Source organism: Phoca vitulina, unplaced genomic scaffold (assembly GCF_004348235.1).
Source record: "Phoca vitulina isolate PV1807 unplaced genomic scaffold, GSC_HSeal_1.0 scaffold5, whole genome shotgun sequence".
Taxonomy (NCBI): Eukaryota; Metazoa; Chordata; class Mammalia; order Carnivora; family Phocidae; genus Phoca; species Phoca vitulina.
In genome coordinates, this window is record NW_022589708.1 from 54,282,276 (window position 1) to 54,299,733 (window position 17,458).

Genomic DNA, 17,458 nt, shown 5'->3' on the forward strand with positions numbered 1-17,458 from the left:
TTGACAGCGGAAACATTAATGGTTTCTCAAAGAAAGTGTCTGGGTGCCCAAGTCCACCCCAAGTGGGAATCCTGCCCACAGAGCTCCAGGGACCCTTCTGATGCCTGGGCAGGACCCACATCGGGAGGGAGAACATAAATGGAAGGCAGAGTGTGTGGTTAGGGAGAGACAAAAAGAGCTGTGAACACAAGTAGAACCACAAAGCAAGCCTTGGGGGTAACAAGCCAAATAACAAAGCAGTTTGCAGAATCTTTTCTAGGGAAACCAAACTCCATAGAGACTGCTTGATCAGAATTGTGTTTAAAATGAAATCCGAGCACTTGCTGATGTCAAGTCTAGAAGCTTCTGTACATAAAACAAGCATCCTGAACAAAAGAAGCAGCCAAACTAGCGCTGACAAGAAAGGACAAGAGGGTATGAAACATAGAAGAGGTCAAGTGAGCCTGAGAGAAGAGGCTAAGAAGTCAGAGGGCCAGTTTCTACATAAACAAAGCCAGAAAGCTATTAATTATATCTGTGGATTTTTATGTATTTATGTTAATGGTAATGGGTAGACTTCCTAAATGTAAGTTCATTCATTCTCAAAAGTCATTATATTGGCCTCATAGAGTCCTGAGTTAAAGATGTCCCTCTAGATCTGATCAAATATGGACAGAACTTGTTGACTCCTATGCAACAGTAGGAGCTGTAGGAGCTTCTAAAAAAAGAAGGCATTCTAGACCCTAAGTGTTAACTTGACCTTATTATGAATTAACCTTATTATATTGCCATCTAAAAATAAACCAATAAAAATGTAGATATGAACTCTTTATGCTTGTAGCTCTAACACAATTGAAAAGCAACACAAGTTTACAAATTAAATGGAAACAATACCTCAAAGGTCAATAAAATTCAAATTAACCACATTAAACTAATGGCACCAATATATTGGGAAAATTGGACAGCCACATGCAGAAGAATGAAACGGGACCATTTCCTTACACCACACACAAAAATAGACTCCAAATGGATGAAAGACCTAAATGTGAGACAGGAATCCATCAAAATCCTTGAGAACACAGGCAGCAATCTTTTCGACCTCAGCCACAGCAACTTCTTCCTAGAAACATCGCCAAAGGCAAGGGAAGCAAGGGCAAAAATGAACTATTGGGACCTCATCAAGATAAAAAGCTTTTGCACAGCAAAGGAAACAGTTGACAAAACCAAAAGACAACAGGGAGACATTATTTGCAAATGAAATATCAGATAAAGGGCTAGTATCCAAAATTATAAAGAACTTATCAAGCTCAACACCCAAAGAACAAATAATCCAATCAAGAAATGGGCAGAAGACATGAACAGACATTTCTACAAAGAAGACATCCAAATGGCCAACAGACACATGAAAAAGTGCTCAACGTCACTCGGCATCAGGGAAATCCAAATCAAAACCTCAATGAGATACCACCTCACACCAGTCAGAATGGCTAAAATTAGCAAGTCAGGAAACGACAGATGTTGGTGAGGATGTGGAGAAAGGGGAATCCTCCTACACTGTTGGTGGGAATGCAAGCTGGTGCAGCCACTCTAGAAAACAGTATGGAGGTTCCTCAAAAAGTTGAAAATAGAGCTACACTATGACCCAGTAATTGCACTCCTGGGTATTTACCCCAAAGATACAAATGTAGGGATCCAAAGGGGCACATGCACCCCAATGTTTATAGCAGCAATGTCCACAATAGCCAAACTATGGAAAGAGCCAAGATGTCCATCAACAGATGGATAAAGAAGATGTGGTATATATATACAATGGAATATTATGCAGCCATCAAAAAATGAAATCTTGCCATTTGCAATGACATGGATGGAACTAGAGGGTATTATGCTAAGTGAAATAAGTCAATCAGAGAAAGACAAATATCTTATGATCTCACTGATATGAGGAATTTGAGAAACAAGACAGAGGATCATAGGGGAAGGGAGGGAAAAATGAAACAAGACGAAACCAGAGAGGGAGACAAACCATAAGAGACTCTTAATCTCAGGAAACAAACTGAGGGTTGTTGGAGTGGTGGAGGGGTGGGAGGGATGGGGTGGCTGGGTGATGGACATCGGGGAGGGTATGTGCTATGGTGAGCACTGTGAATTGTGTAAGACTCATGAATCACAGACTGTACCCCTGAAACAAATAATACATTATATGTTAATAAAAAAAACTGTGTGTAAAAAAAAAAAATTAATGGCACCAACAACATTGTTTGGTTGAAATTACTTCACAGCACAAATGTGATGCTGGCATGGTTCCGAGGCTGGCATCTTTGAGTGTGGCATGACTGTGCCACCTTGTGCCGTGGGATGACTCAATTCTCCCACCACTTGCCTCCGTTTAATTTGATGCTACACCTCCATTCATGCAAAGCTTCGAGATGGCATTTGCCCTTCACTGGAGTGAATACAGTCATAACTGTGGGCGCTCCAATTATATCAGCATGCTAGTGAGAAGTTCATCATCCAGTTGCTCCAACCATTCAATTAAATGTACAATTTTAAATTATTTTCATATTATAAAGGTTAGACTACTATAAATTATTTTTGCCTAGAGAGCCTGTGGATTCCTCCTGAGAAACATTCTGTTAGATGAACCACCAACCGGGCCACATTCTCCTATCTGTCGAAACAGTCTGATCACCCTTTGTGCCCAGTGACAGATGGCTCCAGTCACCAGGAATCTTGAAGTGACAGTAGTTCCCCACCCAAGACAGGGTCAGTATTTAGAGTAAAACACAGAGATGGATATTTTCACAATGCATTTTCCTCCGGAAGTTCCCGATGGAGGAAAGAATTCCCAGGAAGGCAAAGGGCAGAGAGGATGACCCACCTCCCTCCTCAACAGATCATCCCCAGGGCAGCTTCTCTCCCAGCTGAGATCACCTCCTCTGACCCCCATTCCCCACTGGCCACATGTGGCTGTGTCTCCCAGAAGTTAAGTGACCAGCTAACAAAGCTCTGTCAACCCATTAATTGTTTTACAACTGGCTTGTCTTGCTTTGTTTTTGTTCATTGTTGTTGTTTAGCTGTGGTAAAATACACATAATATATGATTGATCCTCTTAAATATTTTTAAGTGTACAGTTAGGTAGTTAAATATCTTCAGATTGTTGTGCAGCCACTTTCTAGAACTTTCTCATCTTGAAAAACAAACTTTATACTCATTTAACAATAACATCCCATTCCCCCTTCCCCCTAAGCCATGGACACCACCATTCTACTTTCTGTCTCTGTGAATTGGACTACTGTAGGTACCTCAGAAAGTGGATTCATACAATATTTGTCTTTTTGAGATTGGCTTATTTCACTTAACATAATATCCTCAAAGTTCATCTATGTTGTGTATAGACCTGAATTTCTTTCCTTTCTATAGCTGAATAATCCATTATATGTATATCCTACATGTTGTTTATCAGTATATCCATGGATGGACATTTAGGTTGCTTCCACCTTTTGGCTATTGTGAATAGTGCTGCCACGAACATGGGTGTACCTTATTGTATTTTTTTACTGAATTGGCTGGTTATTTGGGTTCTATCATATTAACTTCTGAGTTTTCTAGATTTCTCAACCTCCTTTTAAACCCGAGAAGAGCTTGCCTCTGAGACTTGGTGCCTTTTATTTTTTCTTCAGTGTACGATTTCATGCACTTTCTGCCTCCAGGCATGGGCACAAACTTCATGGATGATAGCTTGCAATGGCTAGACTCCAGGACATCCTGCAGGAACCTGTCAACATGTGCGTAGACAATGATGTTTGAATCAGCTTCCCAGAAGAGGAGAACGAAGAGGGGTGTGATTCTCAGCCATCAGCCACGGGGCTTCCCCTCAATGTGGTAGGATCCTGGTGTATCTTCAGAAGGACCCTGCCATGGAGCTCTGGGAAGCCTCCTCTCTCACCAGCCTTCCATTTCTGGGATTTCACAAATGCTTCAGTGGAAGCTACCTCTCTCATAAGTGATGAAGGCAATCCAAAGTTAGCTGAAATTATAGGTGGAAGCTATCATTCATCATGACGCCTTTCCTGGGAGGGACACATGAGATGTGCTATGACTTATGGAGGATCACTTAGAATGCCACCATCTAACAGCTGCCACACATACACGTGCGTACACACACACACACACACACACTCCACAGAAATTGGGCAGCTAATGTCTACAGCCTGCTAACCTGAAATCCATCCTCCCAGACTCAGGAGCCATGCAGAAGTGCATCTTAACACAGATCTCTTTTCTCCTGGTCAAAAAAATAACTCCCACAGGGCATATTTGTTCCTGGTCTCATGAGAAGACATCTTCCCCACACCACATGAGAACTTGTGTTTTCACAAAAGGGGAGAATTCAGAGGTGCCCTCCCTCTCTGGGTCAACAGCCACGTGAGGAGCCCCAGGCCTTTCCCGATTACCAGCTGGTCTTCTCTCCGTGTACACCTGGCACCAGATGGAAGAAAGAACTCATAGGAGGCTGAGAGGTAAAAGGTGGGAGAGTCAGCTTCTTAGCATACTTCTTAGATGTCACTCACCTGCTGAGAGGAGGAAGCAAGGGGCAGAGGATTGAGCCCTGGGCTGAGAACCCTAATAGAAGTCTTGGATACCAGGGTGGGCCGCTTCCTCCTTTTACGCATGTTGTGAAGCTGGTGTGAGGGCCACACATAATTTGTGACAATATTTTATAAAGGCTAATATGCTTTACAAGTGGAAGGTATTGTTGCTTTATAAAAAATAAATAAATAAATTTAATACAAATAATTTCCTGCTTTGAAACATTTTGTTCACAATTTTAATGGCTGCAAGGTAGGATTTGGTTTTAGGAATGAGCAAAAGATTGTACAAACCACCAGCTACATTCCCCCAGCCCTGAATCATGTCCAGGATCAAAGGGCTGCCTTAAGATCAAAAGGCTCTGCAATCCAGAAACCAAGCCTGGATCTGCCTCACCCTAGTGCTCCTAGAGGGGACCAGCTCCACAAAACAGTAAATATTCCCTCCTCTTTGTTCCCAGGCGAGCTTAGTTTCCACTTTTTTTTTTTTTTCATCTGCATGGCTTACTTATTTTATAACTGTAGGTTTGTACCTCTTAATCCCCATTACCTATTTCACTCATCCCCTCACTTTCCTTCCCCTCTGGTAACCACCAGTCTGTTCTTTATATTTATGAGTCTGTTTCTGTTATTTTATTTGTTTGTTCATTTGTTTTGTCATTTAGATGGCACATATAAATGAGATCATATGGTATTTGTCTTTCTCTGTCTGACTTATTTCAGTTAGTATAATACCCTCTAGGTCCATCCATGTTGTATGCAAATAGCAAGAGCTCATTCCTTTTTATGGCTGATATGATTATATTGTGTATACATATACATATTACATATATATATATATATATATATATATATATATATATACCACCTCTTCTTTATTCATTCATCTATTTGATGGACACTTGGGTTACTTCCATATCTTGGCTATTGTCAATGATGCTGCAATAAACAAGGGTGTATATATCTTTTTGAATTAGTGTTTTTGTTTTCTTTGGGCAAATAGTAGTGGAATTACTGGATCATATGGTATTTCTATCTTTAATTTTTTGAGGCATCACCATACTGTTTTCCACAGTGGTTACACCAATTTACATTCTCACCAACAGTGCATAAGAGTTTCCTTTTTTTCACACCCTTGTCAACAGTTGGTATTTCTTATCTTTTTGATACTAGCCATTCTGACTGGTATAAGATGATATCTCACTGTGGTTTTGATTTGCATTGCCCTGATGATTAGTGATGTTGAGCATCTTTTCATGTGTCCGTTGGATCTGTATGTCTTTGGCAAAATGTCTTTTCAGGTCCTCTGCCTATTTTTAATTGGATTATTTGGGGAGAGGGTTGGTGTTGAATTGTGTAAGTTTTTCATATTTATTTGATATTAACCCCTTATCTGATACATTATTTGCAAAATATCTTCTCCCATTCAGTAGGTTGTCTTTTTTGTGTGTCACAAAAGACTCTGAATAGCCAAAACAATCTTGAAAAAGAACAAAGTTGGGGGTATCACAATCCCAGATTTCAAGATATACTCTCAAGCTACAGTAATCAAAACAGTATGGTACTGGCCCACAAACAGACACATATATCAATGGAACAGGATATAAAGCCTGGAAATAAACCCACACTAATATGGTATTAATTTGTGATAAAGGAGGCAAGAATATACAATGAGGAAAAGATAGTCACTTCTATAAATGGTGTTGGAAAAACTGGACAGCTACATGCAAAAGAATAAAACTGAACCACTTTCTTATATCATACACAAAAATTAACTCAAAATGAATTAAAGACCTAAATGTGAGACCTGGAACCATCAAACTTCTGAAAGAAAACTTAAGTAGCAATCCCTCGGATACGGGCCTTAGCAACGTATTTATGGATGTCTCCTTACGCAAGGGAAACAAAAGCAAAAATAAACTATTGACACTACACCAAAACAAAAAGCTTTTGCACGGCAAAGGAAACCATCAAAAAACAATAGTTGCTACTTTTATCTCCTTCCATACCCAGGAAGCAATGAATGCTCACAGTGCTTGTTCAGGACAAAGTCAGAAGGGAGCAGGGCAGACAGATGACCAGACAGATGACCTAGACAGATGACCTAGCCCACTCATTGGTGGGCACAGAAGGAAATACTCTTTGCCTTATACAGATTTCTCAAAATGATCAATGGAAATATCAACGGAAATGATCAACAGAACAGGAAATATCACCATTAGAAGGAAATACAAGTGTGCCTTCCCTATTTTATCATGAACCTCTAATGATAAAAATTCTATTAAAAGTAAGTTTGCATAAGATCTCTGATTAGAATACATTTCCATCCCTCTCTTTCACCCCCCATTGCAATGGCCTCTACTTCTCTTGGAAAAATAAAAATCTTAGTAGTTTCTTCCAGTTACTCAATATTCATTCCCCATCTGCTAAGCAGTACCTTCTCCTCGTCTCCAAATCGTAAACCCCAACATTCACCTGACTATTGGAATTCTACCCCACTAGTTAATTAGGAAGAATATCAACAAGACAGAAACTTCCACCCTGAAGGACACTAGTCTCAAATATTTCTAGAACTGCAGGGGAGATGGGTTCACTTCAGGGGTGCTGCTGCTCTCTGGCCAGGCCCCTGCTGCCCTTCTTAGCTTCTTATAAGTCCACCACAGCTGTTCCAAGCTACTCTCCCTGTGTCTGCTTTGTGTCACTGACCCTGGTCACATCTGCACTGCAAAGCTCTGCACTGGCAATCACATGAGGCCACTTGGCCCTCACTGCCCTGGTCAGGAAACACCCTCCTGCCTGGGCCAGGTTGCCAATCCCACAGCTCTTCTGGTTCTGCCCCTAACCCTCTCTCAGGAGCTCAAAAACCCAAATGTCTAACTGGAATCTAACTGTGAGGAAACAATCAGAAAGAACCCAAATGGAGGACTGGTAAAGCAACTGGCCTAGACCCTTCAAAAATCTCCATGTCATGGAAAACTACAAAAGATCAAGGGGTCTATTCTCTAGACTAAAGGGGACCAAACACACATGACAACTAAAGACAATGGATGGTCTTGCATTAGGTTCTGGAATTTGAAAATATAATTTTTTTAAAAAAAAAAGGCAGTGAAAGACCTTAGTGGTTGAGGAAATTGAGGAAATTTGAATGGGAGCTGCATATTAGATAATAGTGTTGTATAAATATGACATTACTGAGTGTGAAGGTAGTATTGCAGTTACGTTATATAGAATGTGCCCCTTTTCTTAGGATATAAACGATGAGGCATTTGGGGTTGAAATCTCAGGCTGCCTATAACTAACTCTCAAGTGGTTCGGCAAAAATAAAACACCTGAGTATGCTACACACACAGAGAGAGATAGAGAGGAAGCAAATATTATAAAATGTTAACGCTGGTAAAGCCAACTAAAAGGTATATGGTGGACTCTCCTTGAAACCTTTGCAAGAGTTCACATTTTTTATACTAAAATATTGAGGCTCATAATACCAAGTAGACGAGACAGACATTTTGCATTTCTCTACTACCCATATTTCTCTCCTCTCTCTCTAAGATGCTCATGCACTAAACTTGGGGGAAACAAAATAAAACAAAACAACGCACACAAACAATTCATGAGGCAGATATGAGGGGTGGGTGTTAGCTGGTCAATAGCCCATTTATCCTTCAGATAAACATACTCTGAATTCCAGTTTGAACATAACTAAGATGCCACTGCCTTTGTAAATAATGGAATTCATTAATTGTATCCATTTAGGTTTATCTCTACTGGCTGACACAGGATGGGAAATGATGCTGTACAAATGCCCAGAATTCCGAAAGAGAACATGGAGCCCAAAAACATGTCTTCTCTGAAGTCTTCTAGCCGGTCTGTGCCTGCTGCAGGATTCAATTTCTTTTTCACAGGACCAACCCCTTATTCTTGATGGCTCTAGGATGATACAATATTCAATGAACACAGCATTAAATATAGGTAGAATTGAGTTTTCATGAGTCCACTTTCAGGGATTAACTCAAATTCCTCTTTCTCCATGAATTTCTTCTTACTCTGCACTTTAAAAGCACTTCTAAGTGTACCTCTATTACAGCTAAGGCAATCGGGTTTCTGACACAGCTCTCCTTCGAAAACTGTGTCTGTGGCTGGATGTTGTTGAGACCACGTGATCCAATATCGGACCTGGAAAATGCAGGAATTATTACATGGTCCCTTGTGTTATAGTTGTTTGTGTTCAAGCCTTTCTCCCCCAGTTGACTATCCATTCCCTCAAAGGAAAGGATAATGTGTTCCTCTTCTTTCTATCTCTTGTTCCCATCATGAGTGATTCCAGCCACTGCCTGCTGCATTTTCCACCCATAGGCTGAGCATGCTTACGAGTTGCTTTGGCCGTCTTAGGAGTTTCAGGTTGTATGTCCAGCTCCCTGCTGAGCAAACCCTTTTACAGGCCCTCCAAGTACTTCATATCCACGCCTTCCCCCACTTCCTCAAAATTCTGTTCTCCCTCTATACTCCCAGTCTCAGCTCACGAAACCTCCGCGCACCCATTCAGCCAAGGCACAGTCTAATTCATCTTGCTTTTTCTCCTTTATCTTCTCTCCGTTGGCCAGTCTATCACGAAATCCAATTGCTTTTTTGTTTCCTAAATAGCCTTTAGACTCCTCTCCTTCTCCTTACTCCACCCTCCCATCCCTTTCTCAGCTCAGGAGCTCAGCTCTTACCTGGACTATTACACAAGACTTAGACAGCCATGCCACTCATCTATTCTATTTGGCAGTTAGATGACATCAAAGCATGTCACCCTCAACATAAAACCATTCCATGACTTTCCAACATGACAGAACAGAGTTAAGCTCCTTGCTTGGCCTACTAGTCCTGCACAAACTGGCCTCTACCCTTCTAATTTCCTCTTCTGCCTCTCCCTGCCTCACTATTCATGCTCTAATCTTGCTAAAGCACTTATAGTTCCTAACAAGCATTCTGTGGTTTCAAGTTTCCTTGCTGTTGCTCACACTCCTTCCTCAGCCTGGAGTTTCTGTCCATCTTTTGTTGACATAGCTATCCTTTACTCACCTTTCAACACGCAGCTCAGCCTCCATCACTTCTTGAAGCCTTCCCAGAAGCTCCAGGTTAGGGTGAGTGCTCTCCTCCATACCTCTAAAGCATCCTCTGCATACCTCCTTTGGCCATAGCCATATTATAAGCCATGTATAAGTCTGGCTCCCCAACAAAAAGCATAAGCTCTTAATGGGAGGGACTGTGCCCTATTTTTATTTGCCACCAAAGCAACTAAGCACAGTGCTTAGAAAATAGTACATGTTTGTTAAAAAGCATTAGTTACTTCCCATTGTGACTAGCACGGAACCATGTTGCAGTAGATGCCCAGTGGATGTCTCTAGAACTTGTTTCCTGGGATGGAAGGCAGGGAGGAGCACAGTAGACTTTTCATCAGAATCCCAGCTGATGGGAAGGGTGGGGCTCCGTTGTTTTTCCTAAACACTTTCTCCAAGTATGGCACCTTTTCAACAATCATGACATGATCATTGAGAAGCTTGTGGTAAACAGACATTAGAAGAAGCAGTGCAAAATACCTGGTCAAAACACCAAGGACCCGGCTATGAGGTATGAAACAAAGATGGTTTAAAGCAAGGACCCTTTTTCCTGTGTTCTGTGCCAGACCAACCTTTTGACCCCAGCCTGTCACCTCTTCTTCTCTCTGTCCTCAGGAGTTAAAATCTGCCACACATCTGTATTTTGAGTTTCAAGATTCTGTTTGCCCATATTCTATTCTGCCATAGTGCCTGGAATCCCCATTTCCGCACCCTCCAAATCCATATTCCCTAAAACTCACCACACAGCACTACTACCCATTTTGAAGTGTCTATGAAAGCTTTTCTCATCATGTCTTTGTCAGAATGGCCATTCCCTCTTTGTGTTTCATCATCCTAGAACCCAAAATCATTGCTCATTTGATATATACCCATTGTTCACCTGTTTGTCTCCCCTACTAGGACTATAAATTCCTCGAGGCCAAGATATATGTACCTTCAGGTCAAGAGGCCTAGCCCAGTGTTTGGTGCTATCCGTGGCACATACAGCTGACTGACTGAACGTTCTCGTATAAAGAAAGCAGAGTCCTGGAAGAGTAGGGATGATACACTTTGATGATGGAGAAGGGGAAGTAATTGGGAGCTAAGTGGATGGATCAAGCCTTCTGTGATGTGATGCCTGGCAGGGGTATTAGGGCATTAGGGCCACTCGGGAGTGGGAAGAGAGAATGGGGGAGAAAATTCCCAACAGACTGAAAAATACTTTACCATGGTGGTACTTATACCCCAGGCCCTTTACCTGCCAGTTCAGGAATCTTCTGGGAGTTCCAGAAAATTTCAGAATCTAGAGGAATTATATATGCAGTTATTATATTTGTGTTTGGGCCTGTCAGTTTGGTCTCCCATTATAACGGAAAACCTACACCAGCTAAGACCACAGCTTTTGTGTGATTTTAATTCTGGCCGCCCCTACAGAATGCTTCCTTAGGTGCCCAGAGAATGTTTGATGACTTGTAGATCATGTTCTTTGACATTGAAATAGTCTGTAAACATGGGAGTGACTTCAAATGAGTTTTGACTAAGTCTCAGGAACACAGTTTCAGTCAGATTGTATTCATTTAGTTTTTCGTTCACGTTCCACCACCTCTAAGATATCACAGCCTCTCCCTGGATATGCTTCTAGAAGTCGGGAGCACATTTACATGGGAAAGAGTGTTGAGTGAATGAGGCTGAGCACCAGGCTAGCAAAAGCCTCCCAATGGCGCTTCCCAATGGGGGTCTTGTTGTCATCCTAATATGTTGTGCGTTTTAAAGTCAGCTCTGTCACACATATAACTATCACTTCCTGTATCTTTAAGTCAGTTGGGGTCAAGCTAATTAATACAACAAAACTGTAGTCTTCTCATCTAAAACAAACACTTTAAATGAACCAAGGAAGCCACAGTAAGAGTCCAGACTTGCCAGAAGAGCTCATATGCTCAACAGTAAAAAGTAGAGGAACTGTAAGAGGTATAAAGATGCAAAGACGTATTTATAACACACATAAAATGATAGCCAATGTCTCTTGAACATCTGTTAGGTGCCAGGCACTTTTTAGACATTATCTCACTCAACTACACATAACCCTACAAGATAAACATTATTAATCCCATTTCACAAATAAGAAAATTGGACTCTCAAGGAAGCCAAGTATTTTGGCCAAGATTCCTCAGTTGGAAAGTAAGGGAGCCAAGAAACACACTCAAGACTTACTGATTTCAATTCAGTGTCCATTAGGCTGTACCAACTGTTTCCCACACACATAAGAAACCAAGATACCCACACAGAGTGTCATCTACACCAGGGCACAGCCAGAAAACAGGAACTTCACTAGTATTTTAACAGAGAGAATTTACTACAGAGAATTGTTTAAACAGGTATTGGGGGACTGAAAACACAAACAGGGAACCCGAAGTCACAAAAGCTAGTAACTGCAGGAAGGAGCCAACAAGCATCTCTAGGACTGTAGGAACACAGAGAGGGGCCTGGGGGTGGCAGACCCTAGAAGCTTGGAGAGACACCTGGGGAGCTGGGCCAGAGACTTCTGAGGATGGGGCACTGCCTGGCTGGGGCTGGTCCCTCAGAACACGTACGTGCCATGGGGCTGCTTTGGGGAATTCTGAAAGAGGCTGGAAACTGCAATTAACTAGAACCTGGCTGTTTCCAAGGTGAAAAGTCACTAATGGGGATGTTGACAGGAAAAGCAAGCAAACAGGGCAAGTAACTTCTCCCCTCCTTGTGTCACCCTATCTCCCTGCCATGTCACTAACTGGCAAAGGGGACACATCATTAACAAAGCCCCAGCCCCAGCCAAGGGAACAGAGTACAGGAAGCGGGTTTGGAGCTGAGAGAATGGGCTGTTAACCAGCACAAGTGGGTTGTGTGGAAGCACCAGTGCAAGTGATTGGGGGTAAGGGAGATGATAATGATCACTATAATAATACAAGCTGCCATTAGTGGGCATCTACTATGTGACATTCACTCTGTTCCATCCTTTCCACACATTGACTCCTTTGGGCCCTGCAACCTAGGAAGGAGGTACTATTGTCTTACCAATCTCACTGATGCAGAAACTAATATTTAGAGATGCTAAGAGCCTTACAAAAGGTTAGGAAGCAGAGGGGCCACAACTCAAAACCAGGTCTATTTGGAAGCTAAAACCCTGCTATAATCACCCATATTTGTTTGCTAGGGCTCCATAACAAATTTCCACACACTGGGTGACTTAAAACAGGAAAATTTTATTCTCTTATAGTTGGAGGCCAAAAGTCCAAAGTCGAGGTGTTTGTAGAGCATGCTCCCTCTGAAATCTGTAGGAGAGAATCCTTCCTTGCCTCTTCCAGCTTCTGGTGGGCCCCAGGTGCTCACTGGCTTGTGGCCGCATCGCTCTGATTTCTGCTTCTTTCTTGACAAGGCTTTCTTCCCTCTGTGTCCCTCTGTGTGCCCGTGTCTTCCCTATCATCTCTTATAAGGACACTTGTCACTGGATTTAGGGCCTACCCAGGTAATCTAAAATAATCTCATCTAAAGTTCTTTAATTATATCTGCAAAGATGCTTTTTCCAAATAAGGTCACATCTGCAGGTTAGGATGTAGACTTACTATTTTGGGGGTCACAATTCAACCACTATACCACCATACCATGTAAAATTACTCCTTTACTTTTGAAAATCATGTTTGCAAAACCATTTAAAATGAAATCTGTATTCTTGTAGCATTTTCAGATTTTAAAACAACATTTTGTGCTGTATGTAGTACTTTTAATATTTGGTGTTCCTGTTCCTTTAAGCTTTTCTCTCTTCCTAAAGATATCTTCTGCAGCTCCTATCATCCAGAACAGCCACCCTGTATATCTTCACCTCATCAACTCTTGATCTCATTTCAAATCTCATCTGGAAATTCCCTCCCTCCTCTCTTTTCCATCCTTGACTGCTTTCTTTGACTTGACTTTTGTTCACACTGGCTTGGCAATCCCAGAATTCAGTGGACATACCTGGCCAAAGGAGTATTATTTTAGATGAGAGTATTTCCTCAACCACAGGGTGGAACGTTCCCAAACTTTTCATCCCTGGATCCAACAGAAGCCCACCCTCCTTCCCCAAGCCTCCACTCCACATCCCAGCCTTGGGAAGGGAAACTTCCCATGACAGTATCTCTTCTTGATTGGAAGGATTGAGTGATCCATTTTGCAATTCACCTGGTTGAGGACATAGTTTAAAAATTTATGTACCTTGGAGATATGCTTCTTGTGTGTGCGTGAAGGGCAAAAACATTTCTCAAAGCAAGCAGATATTGGGAAAGAAAGGTGTATTATGCCCTTTTGCTAAATAAAATATGTGAGCTGAGGCCCCCTTATTGCATCAAAATTAATGAAATGTATTTCATATGCCTGGTTTAAAAGAATAAGAAGACAAGATGCCTTTCCCTCTCATGGAAATATGTCAGACTCACCTTATTGAAGTCTGGCATATTTGCTAGTGAATATTTCCAGCATACCAAGCCACTATATCTTTTAAATTTAATTCTGAGGTTCATAAATTTTGCTCGCTAGAAGGAAAGAAGATGAATATTAGAAAGCAAAATCTTGAAACTCATCCAGGGTTTTTTCTTCACGTGTCTCAATATCGAAATCATCACTATCTGTTTAAAATTTAATTTTCAAAAAGTATTTCCTGCCTCCACAGATATGGATATTGATATGACTACACTGTTTCTTCCTCTTTCCCCACAACATTCTTGGAAACATTTCTTCTGCAGGTGGGGTATGTTTTTGGTATTCACCACGATAATTTCTCACATTTCAATTACTTTCCTCAAGTCCTTCCTTTTCTGTAGGTTCATATTTTGCTTTTTTTTTTAAGGCAGTATATGGAAAAACAAATGGATTACTTAAGACATGCCACCTCTCTCCTTCTTTATGACCAGGAAAGGACCAAACTCTGCCCCTTCCCTCATTCTTCTTGGATGGAAAAGTCATTATGCGTTTGATTCCTCTTCTCGAGTATTTGGGGGTAATAAGAGTAATACCAGGTTTGTCTGCCTCGTGGTATTACTCTACAACTATGTCTCTTTTGGGTTTAGAGGGGGAAAGGTGCAACTATACAAGAGAGTCACGAAGAGGAGGACTTCGTGGGAAACTCTTGCCCAACAGATGACCATAGCTCCAAATATTTTTCAGATTCATCCCTCAAACCTAGAACACCTCCCAAGCCCCATCAATATATTCACCTAAGATGTTAATTGATAAACTAAACCATGAACTCTAGGGTTTGTTGAAAGTAGGGCCAGAACATTTTTCTAGTTCCATTTCCCAGAGATCGTGGACCATGTGGGCCTCTGGTTCCCTTACAAGGACCTCAGGTCCCATAGGAATTAACAGTTGGCCAGTCTACAGCAAAACAAAAGCTCCCGACAACCAAGTTTATATTCAGCCTTATATCCTTCAGTGACTGCAGCTGTCAGAGATTTCATAGTCCTTATATAGCTCCTCCATGAGGCAAAGGGGAAGGTGGAAATCTTAGTTCTCCTTTGGTGAACCACCCAGCTTTCTGTTCACAGCCTGGCTACTCCTTCCACAGCAAGTGTCTTGTCTATAGCTCCAGTCAAACCAACCTGATGCTGCCATAGCTGAGAACAAAGGTATGAATGGGTAGCTTGTGAATTCTGTAGATGGTTGTAAGGTGAAAATGGGAAAGAGAGAGAGAGAGAGAAAATATTCTCTGTTCCTCACCTGGACCAAAATTTTAGTCCTTACGTTTTCGCCACCTGAAATGCCTCCCTGTCTTCTCCACCTGGGATATCTTACCACCCTTCAAGGATGTTTGATAAATGTCTGTTGGTAGAATTAATGATAGTAGGATGTATAAGCCTTTAGTTTTTAAGGAACACCGCAGGCTTCTGAGAAAAGGCAGGAAGATGTGGGTGTATAACCGTTGGCAGGAAAGTGGGACAGGGTGGTGAGGCCACAAGTTTTATTTAGGCTTTTGTTATGTTTGAGGGATTCCAGAGTTTCATCTAGGCATCTCTGGTCAGACACACAGAGAAGAGAAGGCCATGTAAAGATGGAGGCAGAGGTTGGGGTGATGCAGCTACTGAGACAAGGAACGCCAGGAACTACCAGAAGCTAGGAGAGAGCATGGAACAAATTCTCCCTCAGAGCCTTCGGGAAGAAGCATCCTTGCCGACACCTTAATTTCAGACTTGTAGCCTCCAGAACTGTGAGAGAGTACATTTCTGTTGTTTTAAGCCACCAACACTGTGGTTATTTGTTATGATAGCCCTAGCAAACCAATATGGAGTCCTGCCTAGAGGGTGAGAAAGTGTCTGGTTTAAAGAGTACCAAGGGATGTGGACTTATAATGACTTCTAATGGATTTAATACAATTTCTGGAAAAAAATTTAATGAACACCAATTACGTGCCAGTCCCTGTTCTCTGTTTTTAGTCCAGTGGAAGCCATAAACCAATAATCATGCTAGTGAATGCCTAATTACAAAGGAGATGAGTGCTCTGGAGGGGAGGAGCAGGTCTTACGAGTGAACGCAATGAAGGAAACCAAGCTCAGCTGACGAGTCAACGGGAGTTCTCTGAGGACATGAATGGGAAGGCACAGGACTCAGGCAGGGTGGGGTTGTGGCCTTCTGCTTCCCGTTCAACATTGAGTGGACAGTGGGTGCTTTTCTGGTCAAAGCAAATGCACGTTTCCATGCTTTAAGTGATGTTTTGTGAGCTTCCTGATACCTTGGTGGCTTACTAAAGAGAGTTTGGGATTCCTGATTTGAGTAACAGACTGTGGAAAAAGGGTTCACATCTTTTTTTTTAGCCAGTAGATTCAGTCCCCTTCTGCATCTTCATCGTCATCTGTCCTCAATGCTAAATGTTTTCCTTGGTTATTAAGACATGTGATGGGGGTTGGGGGAGATGGGGTTCCACATTCAAGTAAATTTTAGAAGTTTATTAAACAAAAAAAAGATGTTTTTTTTTTTCTGTAAGGCTTCTTACAACCTTTCATATGCCAACTTGCACTGTGCAGCTCCACATGAGTGATATGATATGCAACATCCCCTAAATCTTTGGACCCAGAATCCTTTCATCACAGAGCAGCTCATGGGATTAGTGTTCCATGGAACCCATTTTGAGGAACACTGCCTCAGGGCAACTGTTGAGTTACACAAATGGTTGATCTCTACTTTCCTTCTCTTCTCTTTCTTTCAAGGTGCCTTTCAACAGCCCCAGAAGAGAGCTGAGGATCCCATCCCCAGGAGACCCTGTCCAGGACAGCTAGACCCCCAGGTTGGTCCTCACTGGAACACAAGGAGGTGTGGCCACATCCACAAATGAAAGACATCTTCTAGGTGGTAAGTGTAAAAGGAAAAATCCAGGCAGGATGCTTCTGCCTTTCTGACTGCTTGTTCCTCCACACACCCTTGACCATGTACTCTTGACTACTATTCTTGTGAGTAGAAGGTCCACAAAGGTGTTAGTAGAAATATGGGTAAAAAATAGGATCTGGTGACTGGACATTCCCTTTGCATAAGACAAATCAGTCTCCAGGCAGAATGGCCTGCGATTGTCACCTGTGTTCTGTGTGATCTAAAATCTCATAGCGTTGTCCTGTTGCATCCTGGGAGATACAATTACAAGCATTGAAGTCGAAGAAGCAAAAAGCATTAAACAATTCCATAACCATAGCAATAGATACACACTATTATATGTCCTGGATCCATTTCAGTTCCCCTAGCAGCCTCTCAAATGTCCTCATTTCCATGCACACGCCATCAGTGACTCATCACTCTTTTGCACTAACAAGGCA